The sequence below is a fragment of the Sceloporus undulatus genome, chromosome 4 (genome assembly GCF_019175285.1).
Source record: "Sceloporus undulatus isolate JIND9_A2432 ecotype Alabama chromosome 4, SceUnd_v1.1, whole genome shotgun sequence".
Classification (NCBI taxonomy): Eukaryota; Metazoa; Chordata; class Lepidosauria; order Squamata; family Phrynosomatidae; genus Sceloporus; species Sceloporus undulatus.
In genome coordinates, this window is record NC_056525.1 from 138788032 (window position 1) to 138802929 (window position 14898).

General features: G+C 40.5%; 1 protein-coding gene across 3 annotated transcripts in view; it reads right to left on the reverse strand.

The window, feature by feature from the left end:
• Positions 1-14898, reverse strand: part of RALGAPA2 (Ral GTPase activating protein catalytic subunit alpha 2) — a 226676-nt gene that overhangs the window by 211204 nt on the left and 574 nt on the right. The gene's annotated exons all lie outside the window — the stretch shown is intronic.

Genomic DNA, 14898 nt, shown 5'->3' on the forward strand with positions numbered 1-14898 from the left:
GTGTTTTAAAAAGCAGAATGTTGTGTGAAAATGTTATTATCAACATACATATTTAGTATTCAATTAAAAGATCAATAGGAAAGTAAGGTAACAGGAAAGGAGCATTAGAAGTGTTAATAGCAATAATCCACTCTGTGCAATACATGTTAGGCAAGGGAGAAAGGATGTATTCAGGACTCGCAGTTTAATACAAAGCTTGGTTCTCTCATTCACATTTTCTGGTGCTCATGCTTCTTCAAGACACTTTATTGTGATTTACTGTTTCTTCCCTTCAGAAAACTGCACAAGATTGCCACAGGACTGCAAAATAGATTATACTGTATACAGATGCCTCTCCTTTACAGCATATAAAAATTATGCTCAGTGACCATCCATGTTTCTCAAACCTATGTTCACAGCATAAATATACAGGCTGGGATCCAGTTATACTTTCTCTGCACTTATGAAAGCAGTTCCCAACAGTGGAAGGTGCTGTCTTCAAACAGCCTATTTCTCTGATTCTTGGCTTCTTTTTGGGACTAAAAGCATTTCTTAGAGGGAAAGTGCTCTGGATAAACTTGCCTGGACACTCACCTGTGCCATGGGCCATTATCTGAAGGAACACATTACTTGAGAGTTGGCATACTTCTCCTCCCAACCCACTGGGCTTTTCCTGCCTTCCTTCACTATAGCTATGCTGCTATCTTCTTATATGGCTACTACCACCTTAGACTATGCTGGACTATGCTGGCATAGTTATCCACCTGACCTTGGCTACACAATTTTCATTTGTAGATAATGTATTACTGAATAATGAAATGAATGATGGCTTACATGACAGGCAGTTTCCTTGTTTTCCTTTCTTCAGTGGCTGTGGTTTCCAGATTTCCACATTTACTGTCATCCCTATTTTGACCTATTTTATGCCAAAGTTAACCTGAATTGATCTATTTCAAAGGTGTTTTCCTCTGATAAAGTGACCAAAGCAGAGAAGCTATATTTCATGGATAACAGAGTGTTTCAGTCTTCAGTTTCTTAGGCAAGACATTTGTTTCTAAAATTGCCTTAGTCTGTTTCAATGTCAAATGCCAAAACCGCCCAGAGCTCACTTCAGCAGATAGAAGCCATTCTCCCATTGTGCTGGGTGTACTTTGAGTGCGTTCAAGGTTTCCCAAAAATCTGAGGAAAGACTGTTCTCATACTCATACTACTGTTTGCATATAGTCCGGAAAACTAAAGGAGGAACTGCACTGCATCGACCCATGTCATTGGTGTTACTCCATTGAGGGATGCAAATGGTGCATGGAAATCTAGGTGGGCTTCTATAGACTAGAGGCCAAGTCCCCCTTCAAACAATGTGCTCTCTCAGTCGGTTGGATTACTCCAAGCTTTCATATACAACCTAGCAATAGTATCCTCTTAATAATATCACATTAATCATGTAACAGGATTCAAGTTCAAAGGAAAGCCTACGTACAAGGTTGATAATGCACTGTATTACTAGGACATCAAAATACAGTATTATTACTTTTCGCTACAGATATATATATAAAATCCCAGTACTATTTTGAAAACAAACAAAATACAATCTTTACTTTAACAAAATTCTAGTGTATCAAAGCATTCTTTTAATCAAAGCCGCTCATTTAAACCCTCATAGGGAATACTGCAGAAGTGAAAAATAAACATGCTTTACTGTCTCATGTTTCCAACAAAACTATCTTTCCCACTGGTTAACTCAGTGCTTTCCTTAAGGCTGTTATCTTCTAGTCGTATGTATTCTGTAAACAATTCTCAAAATCATATAGGAATATAACTGCTTTGTTCACATATTTTCCATGTTGTCATTGTTGGGTCACCAATGCAAGATTTCCAGCTCACCTCTTTGTAACCAGAGCAAGTTTCTATATGACAAGTCAGCTGAAAATGCTTGGTATTTTAGAAGCTAGAGGGATATAGAACAAAATGGCAATGACAATAAAGGGATGTATTAAATTGTTTATTAACTAGCACCAGAACTGAAAACTCAGGTATAAAACTTAGTCTACAAACAATCCAAAGAAGCTCTGAGGTGAGAGCCATACAATTAATCCCAAGATCAAGAAGCGGACAAACAGTGCCAAGGTAAGATTAGTCCAGTCAATCTTATTTGGTGTGGAAAAAAATACTTGTTGGTGACCCTGGCATAGACAAAAATGTAGAGGCAAATCATAGAACAAGATCAAAACAAACACCCCATAACATCTGCTAAGTGGGCACTGCCAGATGAGGCAGAAAGCCAAGTTCCTAATGACAGGGCAAAAGGAATTGATAGATCCCAAGCAAGAGTGTCAGAGCAGGAGTATTGAAAGAAAGCATTTCTACAATATACTAGCATTTCTCCTGACTGTTAGAAGAAGCCCTGCTAATACATTCAGTGTTCTTATATAAACCCAACAGAACAGACTGAATAATTCATATCTCTTTAATATAAAAGGAGACAGACAGTACTTTGTCTCAGTTAGCACAGCACTATAAACAAAATAATGGAATAGCTATTGAAATTTCTATTTGCACTCAGCTCTATCATGAAGAGGACTAGGGAGACTAAAGGTGCCTCTACAGTTTGAAACAACTTTAAGTGGTGTAGTTCCCTGTTTAAGTGGTATAGTTTTCCGGACTACAGTATATGAGAACAGTAGTATGAGTATGAGAACGGTCTTTCCCCAGATTTTTGGGAAACCTTGAAGGCACTCAAAGTACACCCCAGTCTATAGAATCCTGGGATTTGTAGTTTTACAAGGTCTTTAGACTTCTCTGCCAAAGAGTGCTGGTGCCTCACAAAACCACAGATCCCAGTATTCTGTAGGAAGGAGCCATGGCAGTTAACATGGTGTCAAATTGCATTATTTCTACAGTGAAGATACACCCTGAGAGATTTCTCTGAGAAATTACATTACTGTATATCAGTGAATCAGAGTAAAATAGAAGAAACTGACGCCTCCAGTGATCATGATCTGGCTGAAATGCAGGACTTTCCCTCCCTTTATTTATTTATGGAAACTTATCTTTTTTTCTGGCCTCTTTGTCTGATGATACTATTTGAATAAAAACAAAAAATAACAAAAGAGAAAATAAAAAAATGTGTTTCACACTTACATTAAACTATTATTTCCACTTCTGGCTTATCTTCTTAAGGCTGAACTCAGATATAGATTTACATATAAGTAAATATTACTGACCTCAATTGGCATACAGTATTTCTAATTAGATGCACAGTCCTACAGTTATCCTAAACCTACTAAGTTGCATTATCAGCTATAATCAACATTACAAACATGATTGAAACTGTTGTGGTTGTTGTTTGCCTTTGTTTCCAACTTATGGCGACCCTAAGGCAAAACCTATGGGGTTTTCTTGGCAGGTTTATTCAGAAGTGTTTGCCATTGCTATCATCTGAGGCTGAGAGAATGTGACTTGCCAATCCAGGATTTGAACCTGATCTCCAGAGTCACAGTCCAATGCTCAAACCACTACACCATTTTATTGCATAGCATATAGAATAGAACTCTAGTCTCACTTTCCAAGTTAAGGCTGTTCTATACTTTGCCTCACCTGACATTTGAGACACCTCATTCCTCCCTCATCTCTTGTGTGGTGATCTCCAGTTGTGATCAATATACCCATATGTTTTTGTTACAATAAATAGTACACGTAATAGTATTATCCATATCCATTGCTTGCAGCCTGTATTCCTCTGTGAGATCTTTAATGGAAAAAAAATTCACCAGCTTTGTCACAAGTGCACAGGCTCAAACCCTCTAACTGTCCCAATTTGGCAGGGACACTTACTAATCCTCTGTCATCTCACTTTTTCAGCTGCTTTTAAAATGTCCTCATTTCTCTCTTTTCCACCTTTCCCTTTCAACTTCCCTTTACTTCAACTGGTGCAAAACTGAGTTCAAAATGCAAAAGCAGTTTCTACTCAATTAACTCAGTTGGGGTCAGGAGAAGAGAGGAAAAGGTAGAATCTTGCCCTTAGCAGGCTCAGCCAGAAGCAAACTGCTGCAGCCTCTCCTAGCTTCTATTTTCTTTCTCATTAATACCTTTTTTTGCCATCTTGATCACACTCAGTTGCTGTATGGTCCAGCATTTCCCTCATCTGTGAAATGCTGGAGGGCATGCTGGCTACCCAAACATGATTCTAGCATTGGTACTCTTTAAAAGTGAAGGACTGCACTTTTCTGCATGAATTTGGATTTTACAACCACACAAGTCTCCCCACGCCACCAATTTCTGAAGTTAGTTAAGAGATGATTATGGAGAAACCTCTGCAGTATGTTACCTTAAAGATAACATTTTCTCCCCAGACCACTTGTGGCACCTCTAGACCAATTCTTCAATTGGTGTCTCAGGTTTTTTCCCCTATTCATGTTGTTTTCTATTTTAAAATAGTGAGACGAAGTTAGCAAAAGACAAACAAAACTGCAATATCTTGTGCCACTTCAACAGTTCAAAAAAACAAAACCAGTGTTGTTTTACATTAAAGCAATTAATGTTTGGGTCCACAAACCCCTATTGGTTAGTTAACTATGGAGATGCTAACTCATGTGGTATTGTCCCTTAGGTACTGACTTGAAAATGACTGAAATTCTGTTTCAACACTTAACAATTGCTAGCCACATGAATTATGTACCTATGTATTTTGTTGTTGCCCAGTATATCTGGATTTTTACATGAGAACCAAAGCAATGTGAAGATTCAAAGAAACTGATCAAGTAAATGTTTTTCTATTGTCGTTGTTGTTGTGTGCTTTTAAGTCATTTCTGACTTATGGTAACTTTTATGTGAACGTATCATGAGATTTTCTTGGTAAGATTTGTTCAAAGAATGTTTGCCATTGCCACCCAAAGTAAAAGAAAAAGAGTTTCATAAAACAGATTTTGGAGAGAGAAAAAACTCAACAACCAAATCCCACAATGAAATAATAAATAAAGCAAGGGGACTAAATATAAGTAAGTACTCAGTATTATTTGTGCTCAGTAAAAGTGCTCAATATAAGAAATTTTGGAAACACTATTTTGCATTAAGTTGACAAATGGAAGAGATAAGCATATGCTCAAAACTCTCCTATTGCAAGAATAAGAATAAAGTTGAAATTCTAAAGACTACAGGGAGTAAGCCACAAAAAAACACGGTGCAACTTATTTCTGAGTAGATATATATGCTGTTGCAAGGCTTAATCTTTCTTGCATTGAAGCCAATGTGAATAATCATAGATATTTATAGCAGTGTAGGAAAGTGAAAACAAAAAAGGAACAAAGGAAGTGAAATTCAGAACATGCCACTAAGGGATACATTTCCAAGTTCAATTGAAATGAATATAAATATGTTGGTGCAGCAAACAAATTTGTTTTAAACTGGAGCATGCAGGAGGAGTTTTACAAAGCTGACAAACTATGTAACAGGAGATAGTAGACAATCTTCTCATACAGTATTGGGTACCAAATCAGAATAGGTAAAATATTTGTTGGAAAACTGACATAACAGCATTCTTTTTTCTTTCAAACTAGTTAAGTCTGCAAAGAAACAGGTTTGTCTGGCTTGACACAATTTCTTCCCCTGAGAGCCAACTAAAAACAAAACAAAACAAATCTTTCCTGTTTTCCTGATGAAGTGGGCTATAGTCCACAAATCTCACACTATAATGAACCACACGTTAGTTTTTAAGGTGTCACAGGGCTTCCAGTTGTCTGACAAAGCTATAAAACTTTTTCCAAGTATATACTTGTTACAAGTGTGTGCGTGTGTGTATGTGTACACACACCCCAAGAATATATTTGCTCCAAGTATATCCAATATTATAGAATTTGTCCCAAATTGTTGTTGTTAGCTGCCTTTGAGTTGAGGTTCATGGTGACCCCGTGGATGAGACATCTCCAAAATTCCCTGTCCTCAATTGCTCTGCTCAGGTCCTGTAGGCTCAGGTCTGTGGTCTCCCTGATAAAGTTTAACCTTCTGATGTATAGTCTTCCCCTCTTTCTACTGTCCTCTACCTTTCCCAGCATCATTGTCTTTTCTAATGTTTGATGCCTTGTCATGATGTGGCCAAAGTACAATTTAGTCATCCTGGCTTCCGGGGAGAATTCAGACTTGATCTATTCTAGGGCCCTTGGGGTTTTGTTGTTGTTGTTGTTTGTTTGTTTGGTCTTTTTGGCTGTGCACAATATCTTCAGCACTCTTCTCCATCATCACATCTCAAATGAATTGATTTTCCATCTATTGGCCTTCTTAACTGTCCAGCTCTCATACCTGTACATTATGATGGGGAATACAATGGCTTGGAATATCCTCACTTTAGTGTTCAGAGTTGTATATTTGCACTTTAAGGTCTTGTCTAATTCTTTCATAGTTGCTCTTCCCATTTCTAGTCTCTTTCTGATCATCCGACTGCAGTCTCCATTCTGATTTATATTTGATCCAAAGTACGGGAACTCTCTACAATTTCGATTTTCTTGTTGTCTAGCATGAATTCTTATAGCTCTTCTGTGATCATAATTTTTGTTTTCTTCTTGTTTAGCATTAAGTCTATCTTGGCACATTCCCTTTTGACATTCTCCAGTAATTGTTCCAGGTCCTTGTTAGTTTCTCCTAGTACTAGCGTGTCATCTGCATATTGTAGGTTGTTAATGCTCCTTCCTCCGATCTTCATTCCTCTTGTCTCTGAGTCTAAGCCTGCTTTACGTACAATATTTTCTGCATACAGGTTGAATAAATAGGGTGGTAGTATGCAACCTTACCTTACCCCTTTGCTGATTAAGAACCATTCTGTTTCTCTGTATTCTGTTCTAACAGCAGCTTCTTGTCCTGAGTAGAGGTTACATATGATCAGATGTTGTGGCACTTCCATTCCTCTAAGAGCAAGCTATAGTTTTTTTGTGATCTATCTAGCTAAAGGCTTTGCTGTAGTCAATAAAGCACATGCAGATTTTTTTTCTGGAACTCTCTGGTGCACTACATTATCCAACATATGTTTGCAATGTGATCCCTAGTGCCTCTTCTTTTCCTAAAACCAGCTTGCGCCTCTGGAATTTCTTGCTCTATATAAGGTTGGAATATTCACAGCAGAATCTTGAGCATGACTTTATTTGCATAGGAAATGAGCGCAATGGTTCTAGAATTACTGTAGTCTTTTATGTCTTATTTTTTGTGTCGATGGGAATGTATATACATACACACACACCCCTACCAGAGTGCTTTCATAGCTAATGAATATGGTTTCAACTTTATTACAGTGGCTCTCACTACCTGCTGAGGTTTGATTCCAGGACAAATTATTGATAATTTTCAAGCTGTGGACTGCTGAATCCATGGATAAAGAATCCATGGGTACTGACAGCCGATGGCATAGGGAACAGAATAGTAAGAATAGTATTCAAAGGCCATTACTGTACACAGTAAAGTCTTTGATAGGGAGGTTACTGGATGGGGCTGGTCAGGAATACAGCTTCCCATTCTGACACCATCACCAGTGAATATGCCATAGTCATATGATCCCTTTTCAATTACTGATTAAGGCCCTGTATAGACCGGCTTGGCGGCAGAGTCGGGGTGTTGCATCCAGATGACACATATCCTAACTCCGCCCCCCAAGGCACCATGATGCCATGCTCTGCTCCACATGGCACACGGCATCATGGCGCTCCTCCAGCACTGTATCCAAACGACAAAGGAGTACCGTACAGCCATGCTGCCATGGCTATGGCACCCTTTCAAGGGCGTAAAAAGGAGTCACTTTTTGTGGCTCCTTTTCGCGCCCTTGAAAGGCTGGATTGGGGCCGCTGTGTGCAGTTGTCATGGCCCCAATACAGTGCGAAAAGAGGTGGCTGCAGGTCACAGCATATTATGTCATCCAAATCCAAGAAAACTTTGGTTAATTTAACCTATGGTTAGCTGAAATAAGTCAACTTTGAACCAGTTTACAAAACTGGCTGAATTTCACTAATCAAATGTAAGATTAACTACAGTTTAGTAGTTATGACCATCATGAAACTGATTAAACAAAAACATTTATCGTGTTCTCCTCACAGAAGGAAAGAGAGTAGAATATGTAAGCCCAAGAAATATTCTTGTAATGCTCAATCATGGCTAAACAAATTGCAAACTATATCCATGGTAATATCAGGCACATTTTAATATAGTTCTGTCTCCTTCTCTGCGTCCATCAAAATAAGTTATGAAGTATTTATTCTCCCTTATGATTTAATTGGCTGGTTCTTTTTATTATGAGCTTATGACCTGATCATCATGTGATTCTTGGTAAACATGGAGAAACTAAACATATTAAGAAATGCTGTAGATTCCACCCCCAAAAATGTAAAATTTACTTTACAGAGCACAATACCACCATAAGTACTGTATTTGGAACAGATTTATATTAACCTAGGACATCTAACATACAGTTAAATTATCCCCAGTTCTCACTCAGCTATAGAACTCCTTTGCAGCACTGTTAAAGGTATGCAGTCTGGAGGTTTCTTCTTTTTCCCTTTCCTAGCCCACCTTCCCAAAACCTTCTTCATTGCACTCTAAAACATTAAAAGGCTCAGGTTGAGGGATGACTGCCAATCTCAAACCTCACCAAGTATTTGCTACATAATGGTGTGGGGGACTAGATTGTTTTATGGTGGCGCAGTGGTTAAATGCCTGTACTGCAGCCACTCACTCAAAACCATAAGTTTGCGAGTTCAAGACCAGCAAAAGCTTGACTCATGCTCGCATCCTTCGGAGGAGGTGGCTAAAATGAGTACCCAGATTGTTGGGGGCAAATTAGCTTACAGTTGTAAACCGCTTAGACACTGCTTAGGTGGTATGAAGCGGTATATAAAAGAAGCTTGTTTGTTTGTTATGAACTGAAAAGTCTTTTTTCACTTTTTGGTCCTAGAACCTGCCAATACAGTTCTTCCATACAGCTTGGAAGATCAACATTTCTGTGTATTAACAATTTTTTTAAAGGTTCTATTCCCAAGAAAGAGAGAGAACAGATAAGGACCTGGATTACATAATACATTCCCAGCAAGATGAAACTGTTAAAACTATCTCCACATATCTCTAAATTAAACCTAATATAGTGTAACTTTTTGTCAATTTTAATTGTACCCCACTTTGGGAATGAATCTTGCCCCAAAACACAACATATAACTATATTCAAATGAATAAAACTAATTCTTTTTAAACCCTTACTACACAAACCTGACAACTGCTTGTGAATTAAACAAATTACAGTAGTTAGATGCATCAAGTCTTCATAGTATGTTTGTTCTAAACAACCATACAGCGCGCCCGCGCCATACGCGGGCGCACCATACGCGGCCTTGAGCATACGCGCTCAAGCCGCGGGGCGCGCACAGGGCGGAAGGGGTGGCGCGTCCCATTCAATTGAATGGGCGTGTGCGCTCGTTGTGCTCTGCGCGCGCCTGCGCCACCGCGCACGAGCCCCATTGTTTCCAATGGGGCTCGAGCATAGGCGGAATTCACCTTACGTGGAGGGATCCGGAACGGATCCCCCGCGTAAAGCGAGGACGGACTGTACTATGCATACTGTGTTCTAATATCATACTTGAGAAAAAATACATTGTATAAATCTGAGCAAAAAAGTACATAACAGAGCAGGCAGAAGGCGTCTATGTTTCAATCCAAGGCATAGAGTATATGCCTTTGAAAATTTGCGTTTTATCAAGGGCTAAAATGTGCACATTACAAGAAGTGTTATGACATTTATATTTCATGTGTGTAAAAGCACTGCAGCCTTAGTACATAAGGGATCATCAGAATATTGTTACCCATTTCTTTCTTTTGAGCTATTTAAATCAGGTTCAGAACACTCACCATAAACATGTCCTAAAAAAACATGTAACTAAAATAAGCTAATGTAAACAAGCCTCAATAACACTAGCTGGTTGGTGACCTAGTTCTCTTTACAGCAGTACATTTTTATCTGGGTTGTACCACTTCAGCTATTCTGTTCACCAAAAAATAACTCATTCACAAAATATTCCTTGACTGGTAGATTTTGGGGCTCTACAGTCCAGCACTTTGTGGCGGCCTGTAAGCAAAGCCACAGCGTAGCGTCCACACTCTGGACACTGTGACTCTGCCCCATCACTTCATGATGCCGCGCACCCTTCTAGACAGTGCACAGCATCACGGTGCGGCCTGGGTGCTGCATCTAGATGATGTAGTGCCAAAACGGCGTCAGAAAGCTGCGCCACCGTGGCTATGACACCCTTTAGCGGGTGCAAAAAGAACACAGTTTTTCTGGCTCCTTTTTGTGCTCCCTAGAGTCCAGATAGGTGCTACAGTATGCGGTTGCTGTGGCACCGATCTGGCCATTAAAGGGGAGGCTGGATGCCACCCATCTCTCCAGCCCCTTTGTGGAGAACAATTTTGGCTTATTTCCCTATTGTCATTTAGTCTACCACATGTGGGTTTTTATTTTTATATGTTCGTAGTCATATAAGTCTATCTGCAGTCTGAAGCAGCAGATAGTTTTATCACTTCTCTGAGAACTATGGTCGACTATTATCTTGAGCAACTTCCTGAAAGATCTGTTTACTGAAAGGAGGGTGATAAAATGAGGAGAAACAGGGGCTGACCAGGGTTGTTGTTTTTCTTTTTAAAGGAAAATTAGGAACTGCACAGTAGTACAGAGACAGTCCAGTTGAAACACACAGTATGAGCTGCCGCAGCATACCTATGATTTGTCCTTTTATGCACAAATATGCTATATTGCTCAGAATCACATTCCATGACATTTATAAGCAAATTCAGAATGGAGAAAATTTGCTAGCATAATTTGAAAAGAGTGTTATATTCAAGTTTTACGCTTTGCAGGCTGCTGCAAAGATACTTTCAGACACAAATATTTCATACAACTGTCCCCAACAAGATCTGATTAACAATTAGATATTTTCTGACATCCGTGCCTCATCCTAATATTGGCATCACATTATTTGTCATGAAAAGAATGGAACGCCTGGATGCAAAACTATTTGTTTCATCTTTGCAGCATCAGTGAACTATCTTGGAGAAGAGGCGTGAAGTCAGGAGGGAATGTCTTTGGTAGGAGGAGGAGGTGTGCATAGTCTCAATAAGGGCTTAGGGCTTGAGACTCTACAGAAACCTGGACTACTCACATAGCCACTTTTAAAAATCAACTAACATCCTACAATTTTGCTTGAACTGAACTTTTGAACTATATGTTTCTATTCTTCTGAAAAGGCATTTTATATATGTTGGGTTTCATTTAAAAACAACAACAACACCCTCTAAGATTTATTTTATTTGATGCTTTCTTTCCTGCTGAGCTTGACAAGGACCTGTTACTTCTACTTTCAGAGTGTGCAACATTACCTACATTACCTAATTGGTTGACTGGCTGAACCCAAAGGGTGCTCAACAATGGCTCCTTTTCATCCTGGAGAGAAGTGACCAGTGGGGTCCCAAAGGGCTCTGTCCTGGGCCCAGTGCTATTCAACATCTTTATCAATGACTTGGAGGACAGAATTGGGGGCATACTTATCAAATCTGCAGATGACACCAAATTAGGAGGAGTAGCTAACACTCCAGAGGATAGGATCAAAATTCAAAATGACCTGAATAAACTGAAAAGCTGGGCCAAATCTAACAAAATGAATTTCAACACAGGAAAATGTAAGGGCAGAAAAACAAAATGCATAGATATGCGATGGGGGACACTTGACTTAAGGAGACTACACATGAAAGGGATCTAGGAGTCCAAGTAGACCACAAGCTGAACATGAGTCAATAGTGCAATGTGGTAGCTAAAAAGGCCAATGCGATTCTAGGTTACATCAACAGAAGTATAGTGCCTAGATCAAGGGAAGTAATAGTGTCACTCTATTCTGCTTTGGTCAGGGCCCACCTGGAATCCTGTGTCCAGTTCTGGGCACCACAATTCAAAAAGGATGTGGAGAAACTGGAGCATGTCCAAAGGAGAGCGACTAAAATGGTGAAGGGTCTGGAAGCCATGCCCTATGAGGAACGGAGCAGGGGATATTTAGCCTGGAGAAGAGAAGGTTAAGGGGTGATATGACAGCCCTCTTTCAATATTTAAAGGGATGTCATATTGAGGAGGGTGCAAGCTTGTTTTCTGCTGCTCCAGAGAACAGGACCAGGAACAATGGACAGAAGCTACAGGAAAGGAGATTCCATATCAACATTAGGAGGAACTTCCTGACAGTAAGAGCTGTTCGACAGTGGAACACGCTCCCTTGGAGAGTGGTGGAGTCTCCCTCCTTGGAGGTCTTTAAGGAGAGACTGGATGGCCATCTGTTGGGGAGGCTTTGATTGAGAGTTCCTGCAGAATGGGGTTGGACTGGATGGACCTTGGGGTCTCTTCAAACTCTACGATTCTAAGCCTCCTAAATGGCTCACTCCATTACATGGGCTGTCCTAGACACTGGTCCCATACAGCCAAGAACCTCTGTAGGATAAATAAAGACTGTGCCAATCAGACAGCTGGCCACTTGGGGTGAATGTACGAATACTCTTTTCTCCAAGTAAAAGCAACTTCCTTCTTTTAGGGTCACTTCATACACTTCTTATACAGATGAGAACACAACAGGTTGCTGCGTGTGCATGACCCTTCACTGACATTTCTGCCAGATGCTGTTGCTTTGTGTTTACCAAATAAAAGCTCAAACAACCGAACCAGAGAAACCAGTCCTTTTTTTTTTCATAATCCAATTATATTATATTGGCACCGTGAAATATAACGAATTAAGGTTCACTTTGGCATTTTGAAATCCACCTCTCTCTCCCTTTTTCCTTGGCATTAGTAACCTCATTGTTTTGTGACAGAGAACCGATCTACCACAAAATCATCCTCTTCCTTGTTTCTATTGCACCTGCCCCACCTGCTCTTTCCTTCTGCTCCAGGTAGAGTTGCCTCCACACACAGATCCTTCACAACAACACAATCTACGTTTCTGCTTTGGCAAAGCATGGGGCTCTCTTACGCAGGGGAAAGTTTTGAACTGAAGGTAAGAGATGAAGCAAAGGCAAAACATTTAGACAATTAGGACATTTTTAGTCTGGCAGAGCAATGCTAACAGCTGTGGAGCCAGTGGAGATCTGAAACGAGACCTGTATACTTTGGGGAGGAAACAACAGCAATAGAAATAGGAGCAATAACACAGCATGTAACCGACAGCTACTAAGTGCTGAAAGTGTTCCATGTGGCATGATCTTGTAATCATTATTACATCCCAGTAGGCAAGGCCAGTATTATTATTCAGATGTGGGAATTGCAAGGAGGGCTGGGGTGGAGGACTGGAGGTCATCCCCCTCCCCCAAAACTACAACAAGGGGCTTGCCTTCCCCTCCCTTTTTTCTAGATCCTGCCAGGAAGGAAAAGCACTTTCTGCACAGACACATGCATGCACAGATGATGGTGTGGGTAGGTCAAGGGGGAAAGAAAGTGCTACCATGGGCTCCTAATAACTTCCCTCAAGTTACTCGTTCCAGGTGCTTTGTAAATGTTGTTATCAATTGTTATTTTGCTGTGTGGCACACAATTTGTTGAAGTGTATTGCAAACTGCATTTTGCTTGCTAGGAGTGCACTTCTGACAATGTCTAATCCTCTTTTGCAAACCAGAACCCTCACTTTTTTCTTTTTTAACCAAAAGCATAGGATGCAGCTAGAAACAGATCTCTCCCCTCCCTTCTAGGAGGCTTCTTGGAGTTGGTGGGGAAAGAAGAACCACCTTGGGATCTGGTGACAGAGGGAGCGATCCACCTTGTGATCTGGTGGCAGAGGAGAGAGATCCACCACCTTGAGATCTGATGGCATGGGGACTGGAGACCCCACCCCAGTCCCTGAGAATTGCACCCCCAAACACAGACACCACACACAGCCCATGCCTAACTTGGTGGTGGGTCCTTCTTTCCTTTCCCTTCTCCCTTCCTTTCTCTCCCTCTCCCTCTCTTTCCTTCCTTCCTTCTCTCCCTCCCTCCCTCTTCCTTCCTTTTCTTTCCTTCCTTCCCTTCTTTCCTTTCCTTCCTTTTCCTTTTTCCTTTCCTTTCGTTTCCTCTCTTCCTTTTCTTTTCTTCTTTTCTTTCTTTTTTACCTTTCTTTCTGTTCCTTCCTTCCCTTTCCTATCTTCCCTTCCCTTCCTCCTTCCTTCCCTTCTCTCTTTCCTTTCTTCCCCCTTCATTCTTTCTTTCTCTCATTCCTTCCTCTCTTTTCTTTTCTTCCTTCTCTCCTTCCCCTCTTCCTTCTCTCCTTCCTTTCCCTTCTCCCTTCCTTTCTCTCCCTCTCCCTCTCTTTCCTTCCTTCCTTCTCTCCCTCCCTCCCTCTTCCTTCCTTTTCTTTCCTTCCTTCCCTTCTTTCCTTTCCTTCCTTTTCCTTTTTCCTTTCCTTTCGTTTCCTCTCTTCCTTTTCTTTTCTTCTTTTCTTTCTTTTTTACCTTTCTTTCTGTTCCTTCCTTCCCTTTCCTATCTTCCCTTCCCTTCCTCCTTCCTTCCCTTCTCTCCTTCCTTTCTTCCCCCTTCATTCTTTCTTTCTCTCATTCCTTCCTCTCTTTTCTTTTCTTCCTTCTCTCCTTCCCCTCTTCCTTATCTCCTTCCTTTCCCCTTCCTTCCTTCCCCTTCATTCTTTCGTTCTCTCCTTCCTTTCTCTCTTTTCTTTCCTTCCTTCCTTCTCTCCTTCCCCTCTTCCTTCTTTCCTTCCTTTCCCCTTCCTTCCTTCCCCCTTCATTCTTCTTTTCTTTCTTTTCTTTCCTTCCTTCTCTCCTTCCTTTCCCCTTTCTTCCTTCCCTTTTCATTCTTTCTTTCCCTTCCTTCCTTTCTTCCTTCCTTCTATTCCTTCCTTCCTTCCTTCCTTCCCTCCCTTCCTTCTCTCCTTCCATCCCTTCCTT